Source organism: Taudactylus pleione, unplaced genomic scaffold, assembly GCF_031769625.1.
Source record: "Taudactylus pleione unplaced genomic scaffold, aTauple2 ptg000391l, whole genome shotgun sequence".
Lineage (NCBI taxonomy): Eukaryota > Metazoa > Chordata > Amphibia > Anura > Myobatrachidae > Taudactylus > Taudactylus pleione.
In genome coordinates, this window is record NW_028284792.1 from 479,343 (window position 1) to 486,165 (window position 6,823).

Genomic DNA, 6,823 nt, shown 5'->3' on the forward strand with positions numbered 1-6,823 from the left:
TTTTTTTAAGTCGCATAATGTGTAGCTTATATATTGGGGCCTTTGCCAAAATATCACTCAGATTATCAGGACGACAAAAAAAATAGTGTGTATCTACCTTAACCACTTAACTGACACATTTTTTTTCAAAACCCAGTCCGAAATTGTCGGGTTTTTTTATGATTGAATTAGGTCAAGAACATCTTTTTAAAACTATTTCAATGCAATTTTTTTTTTTTTAAACACCATATACCATAAAAATTAAATTTTTTATGGTATACTGTAGTTCTGGTCATTGACAGCTGTACCATCGATGGCCGATAGATTCAACCATCGATAGAAACAATCGATTGACATCGGTTGGGGCTCCACACACACTATGTATATATATATATATATATATATATGCGCATACACGTGTGTATGTGTGTATATATATATATATATATATATATATATACATACTGTATATACACAGTATATGTATATATCCATGTGTATAGGTCACACGTGTGTGTATATAAATATATATACACACACATTTCATATATATATATATATATATATATATATATATATATATATACACATATAGTGTGTGTATGTATATATATATATATATATATATACACAGTATGTGTGTGTGTGTATGTATGTGTGTATATATATATATATATAGTATATATACACATACATCTAGGGCTTTGCTGTTTATATATATATATGGGGTGGGGCTTGCAAAAATGGAGGAGGGAGAGAAGGGGTTGGCTCTTTGGCCAGCGGCTGCTCCCTCTACTATTTGCAGCCGCTGGGGAGCCGCTAACAGGGCGGTGGGGTGGAGAGAGAGAGAAGGACAGCACTGATAGCGCTGTCCTTCTCTGCCCGGCGGCTGCTCTGCTCTGCCATTAGCCGCCGGGCTGCTGCTAGCTCCGGAGGTGGGAGAGAAGGACAGCGCTATCAGCGCTGCCTTCTCTGCCCTGTCGGCGGCTGCTCTCCGGAGGGGGAGGGAGAGAAGGACAGCACTATCAGCGCTGCCTTCTCTGCCCTGCCAGCAACTGCTGGGCTGCTGCTCTCCGGAGGTGGGAGAGAAGGACAGCGCTATCAGCGCTGCCTTCTCTGCCCCAGTCAGCAGCCGCCGGGCTGCTGTCGGGGGTGGGTGCGCCTTCGTTGGGCTGTCCGATCACTGCTAGCAGTGATCAGCCAGCCAACGGGGAGGGACAGTGTGCAGAGGGACCAGGAGGTCCCTCTGTGATTGACGGCTGCTAGAAAATGATTTTCCAGCAGCTGCCCACAGAGCTTTCCTGACTGGTCGTATCAGATACGACCATGTCAGGGAAAGCCCAGTCTGGTATGGTCGTATCTGATACGACCATGCCAGGCAAGTGCTTAACAGACATTTTATCTGACAGTGTATGCCCAGCATTTGATTTGAGAAGAGTATTTCCAAACTCAAATCTAAATTGCAGTGTGAAAATAAAGCTGCCCAGCATTTGTGGGCTACATGCAAAAGCAGTTAGTATTTACCCTGCATGCAAAATTATAAATGTATTTGCACCCCTTGCATTCAACACGGTTTGTCCAGATGCACAGTTACTTGCTCTTTTTTGTGTCACTCTCACCTTAGAATCAAGTCCTAAACGTGCAGCTTTATATACAAATCAGCATATACAGGAAAGCAGTGAGCAAGGCTACTGTATGGTATTTACCGACTCAGTATGTGTGCTTGTTCTTCCTACCGTGTAAGCACCACAAAAAAGTGGAGCCAGTTCATTGCACACACAACTTCTATATTTGTCCTTGACACGCTGCCCATGGAGGTCCAATTGTTGAAGCATGAGTGCAAAAGCCCTATCATTTGTGACCACTCAGCGCAACATGATATCCAATGCATTCTGTGCTGCATTAAGTCTAATGTTACATCTGAAAGCTATACACTTTAATTCCTACAGTATATAGCTAATGTACTTATGCCAAATGATGCTGCACTGCGGGAGGCAATGAGCTTGCTAATGGCTTGTTTGCAATGGCGATTTTTACACAGAACGGGCAATTTTTGGATTATACACGTGTCAAAGTTGCACTGCGCACATGCTACGATTATCTTGAGATTCTGCACGCACCCATTTGCAAAGTGAGTGTCAGCATTTGGGTAAGAATAAGGGGGGGGATAGAAAAACGCAGGCTTGTCTTACGTCTTAAACGTCATTAAATAGGCATGCATAAATTAGCCATTGTGATCACATACCCAGCATGAAAGCCCTCTATGTGTCAGGAGAGCCGCTTTGTTTAAGACAGGTCAGATCTTCCGCAAGTGCAGCATGGCTGGTCTATGTTACCGATATTTACGCTGCTATGTGACATTGGACACAAATAAGGCAGCAGTGGGCGTCCCTATGCTCAGGTAAGCTTTGGAACTATGGAGCTCATTCAGACCCGCTCGCTAGATGCGTTCACTTGCACCCAGCGTATGCAAATCCTGCGCACACGCCCAACAAGGCAGGCGATTGCACGGCAAGGCATAAGCACGCCTACTATGTCTTGGCGTGCGATCACTTTGAGTATGCAGATGCCCACCAGCCTGTTATAAGATTCCCGCTTGTGCACGTCATCTCCAGGAAGTGTATGAAACCATCGGTACATTGAGGACCATCGGATGCAAACGCAGCGCTTGAGGTTGATTATACCCTGCCAGAAGCACTGCGAGCATTTCAGTGTGAAATACAACAAGGTGACGTGTACAATGACGCTGCCTGTTAATTATGCACGCCTCTGAAACAGCGTTGAGATGTTCAGGCACGCCTGCGTTCGTACTTCCACTCCCCCGTTTCTAGTGGCCTTCCCCTGTTACCACCCACAAATGGCCTCTTCTTTCACTCACTCTGCTGGGCTGTCTGTGAGCAGCGCGCGAACGCTTCCCGATCTCTCGTACTGGTTAGCACTGCGATGCATACGCAGAATGCAAATATTGGCCAGCTACGAACAAACGCATCCTAGCGAGCGGGTCTGAATTAGCTCCTATGATCATATTCTCACAGCTGTGTTCCGTGCAAAATCGCATTAGCGTCCATCTCTGAATCAGGCCCTGAGTTCACTCTTTTCGTCACTCTTTTAGGATGATGTTTGGCTATATCATGGTCCACTCCCTCATCTAGACTACATACACCTGAATGCAGCATTCTTCAGCTTTTTTGTTTTATTTCAATCTGCAGACAAAAAATTAGTTACGAGTTCTGGTTCACAATAAATATACTGTCCTGAACAATCTGTATAAGTGCCATTTGTAATACAGACTAATCTTGATTTTTTTTTAGGGAGTTGCGTACTTTTGCAACAAGCTACTGTATACTTGAGTATATACATGTTATATATAAAAAATAGTTAAGGTGAATTAGTAGCAGTTACAATTTATCTACTATTAGTGCACCATAAACAGACACCCTTTTTCTCTTCTAAAAATTTGGGCTACTGTATATACAAATACAATCATAAAATAACATATTCCTTCATCTACATAATCTCCCTTTACAATGTATGTATCACATCAAATAAAATTTATTTTTTGGAATAGAAAATGACATAAAAAAAATTACACATTCAAATTTCTTCAAATATTCTTGACAAATATTGTAGACATTTATTGTATACAAATTCTGACAAAATATAAAACTTATTCTTTCAATGTTACAACAATTTGAAATGTATTACGTAATACTTCCATTATTTTTCAAAAGTGCTATGAAGGTAAGGCATTTTCCTGCTTGTTCCTGCTGAAAAATATATATATATATAGCTATTATATTATATTGTGATAGAAGCACTGGGAAGGTGTGGAATGGCTTCTATATGTGTCCCAGATTCCTGACCTATGTCTTTTAAAACCCCCAGGAGAAGTCTGTTTGGAGAAAACAGACTAAAATTGTCAGTTTTGGTGAAAAGCTGGAATGGGTCCTGGGGGTGTGAATGTGAGGAGAGGGAGGGCTCCATCCACAGGCCACTCTGGGTGTTGGGCCTTTCAGCCTGGTAGCAGGCTCTTTAGGGCTTGCACCTGATAAGGGCTGTTAAAGGTTGGGTTTAGTTGTGACTGAGTGTCTCATACCTGGGAGAGCAGGCTAGCTTGCTCTGAGACACTGATGAAAACCTGTAAGTACTGTTGACATGACCTTGTTTTACTGTTCTGTTAGTGAGGGAACCCGCTGTTTAGTTAGAGCCCAGAAGGGCAAGGATTTTGTTTATGTTTTGTTTTATTTGTGTGTCCGGTACAATAAAGACTGGCTCCGACCAGCTTGCACAAGAACCCCTGAACTGTGTCCTGTTTCTCCGGCTGCTGTGTGTGTAAAGAGGGAGTCTGTCTACCCCAGGAGAGGGACCCCCTATCCCGACTGTGTTACATTTGGTGGAGAATGCGGGCAAGCACACACTGAAATTGCAGCAAGAAAAAAAATTTCCCTTTAAAATTTAAAGGGACAGACACAAAATTGTGGAGTCCATAAAGGTGGCGTCAGCAGATGCTCAGAGAGGCCAGGTTCTGCTTTCAACCTACACCTAATGACAACATGGAGGACATTGTTAAGGCCTTGCTCCAAGCTACGGCAACTCAGCAAGAATCCATCATGGCTCAGCAGGAAACTAACAAAATTCCGCAAGAAGCTACCAGGCCTCAGCAGGAGTCCACCAATGTGCAACTATTGGCCTTGGACACAGTCCAGAGGCAACAACAAGTCGCCATAGAGGAAACCCGCCAGGCCTTAAGAGACGTGGAACAACAACTGGTAGTCTGGTCTGGAGATGCTTCCGCTGACCCTTCAACCCACACTCGCCATACGCGCCAGTCATTTTTTACAGAAGATGACTCCAAGTGATGATGTGGAGGCGTATCTCACGGCATTTGAGAGAACCGCCAAAAGGGAGAGTTGGCCCAAGGAAGTGGGCAAGCCTTGTGGCACCCTTCCTGTCTGGAGAACCACAAAAGGCCTACTATGATTTGTACCTGGCTGATGCCAAGGACTATGTAAAGTTAAAACGGGAGATCATAACTCACTTGGGAGTCACCTCATTTGTTCGTGCCCAACGAGTCTACCGCTGGGAGTTCCAAATGGAAAGGCCTTCCCACTCACAGATGCACGACCTCGTCCATCTAACCACAAAATGGCTACAGCCCGAGACGCTGACAGGACCACAGAACGTGGAAAGACTTGTGATGGACCGGTATCTGCGATCGCTACCTGCAACTCTGCGCAAGTGGGTGAGCCATGTAGACCCTATGTCCGCAGACCAGTTAGTTGAACTGGTGGAGGGGTACGTGACTGCTGAGGAGCTGTTGAGTCTGCCCCACCGAGCCCCGATGCTGCATCGGTGAACTCCCATCACACTGTTAAGACTGTTCCAGGGGAGAAGGGTGCTGGCCGATGGAATGTACTTAAGACTGAGGGTGTGGAACCTGGAGATAGGCCAGCCAGGCCAGGAAGGTTCCTACCCCGTAAAAGACTATATAATAATGTGATTCAGTGTTTCCGGTGTGGTTTCAGCCATATTGTGGCTAATTGTTCACTTACTTCTGAACCTATGCAATGTGATACTGCTAATGTCTACCGCAGGGGGTCTTTCTTTGCACAGCCAGCCTGTACTGCTGACCGGCAGGCTGAGACAGATATGCACATGTGTGTACTCACTGTAGAAGGCAACCGAGTAGAGGCTCTGGGCCTGATTCAGAGCCAGATGCTATTTGCGCTCGCTCGTTCAGAAAAAGGGGCCGGCTATTTAAATTGAGCGCTCGCTCTTTGCGGTCTGTTGACGCCTCTATGTCTGAGCGAGCGAACGAAACATGCGCTTGCTATTTTGTAAAGACGCCCCCTGGCCGCTCGCATCCTACGTCATCTCCGCTATTTATTAGATTAATCGAGTACATTGAAAGGCGTCTGAACTGTTCGCAGTGCTTGTGGTTGGATTTTCCTACCGCAATCATGCGAACAGTTTAGGCTAAGAGACAACCAAGTGACGTGGCCGATGACGCTGCTTTGTTAATTATCCACACCCTTAAAACGCCCGTTTTGACTGTTTGGCACGCCTTCATTCGGATCTCCACTCCCCGTTTTCAAGCACCTTCCCGTTACCACCCACAAACGCCTCATCCTGTCACTCAAATTAGCAGGCACTCGCTATTTTGCGAACACACGATTTCCGACCGCACTGGCGCATGCGCAATACGATCCATATGCATGCGCAGATGTGTGAACATCGCTCGGAGCGAACGGGCGGCCGCTTACGAGCGCCTCTGAATCAGGCCCACTGTTAGATTCTGGTAGCCTGGTTACACTTATGAAAGCTGAACTGGTGAACTCCTTGAAGCGTAAGGGGAAAACTGTTGGTGTGACCTGCATACATGGGGACACTCGCTATTATGTTACTGCAGAAGTGAACATAGAAACACCATGTGGTTCCGCGATAGTCACTGTGGGTTTGGTACATGGCTTAATGTATGATGCAATATTGGGGAGAGACTTTACTCACTTCTGGAAGTTGTGGGAAAGCCAATTATGCACAGAGGTAAATCACCCTGACCTATTTGAGAAGGTTACTGATGTAGTAGCAGAGGAAGTTTCTTCAGGGTTGGAGGTGCTCCCCTTTTCCAGTATGATTGGCAAACTAGAGAATGAGGAACATGATGGTGGCTTTTCAAGTGGTGTGCCTACCACTGAGGTGGGAAGTGTTATTGAGCCATTTGAACCCTGCCTGATTTAGAGGTCAGAAGAGAGGTCTTTGCCATGGAGCAGTTAAATTACCCTACTCTGGTAAAAGCCAGGGAGAATATCAAAGTGATCGATGGTAAACCCGTAGACCCCGATAG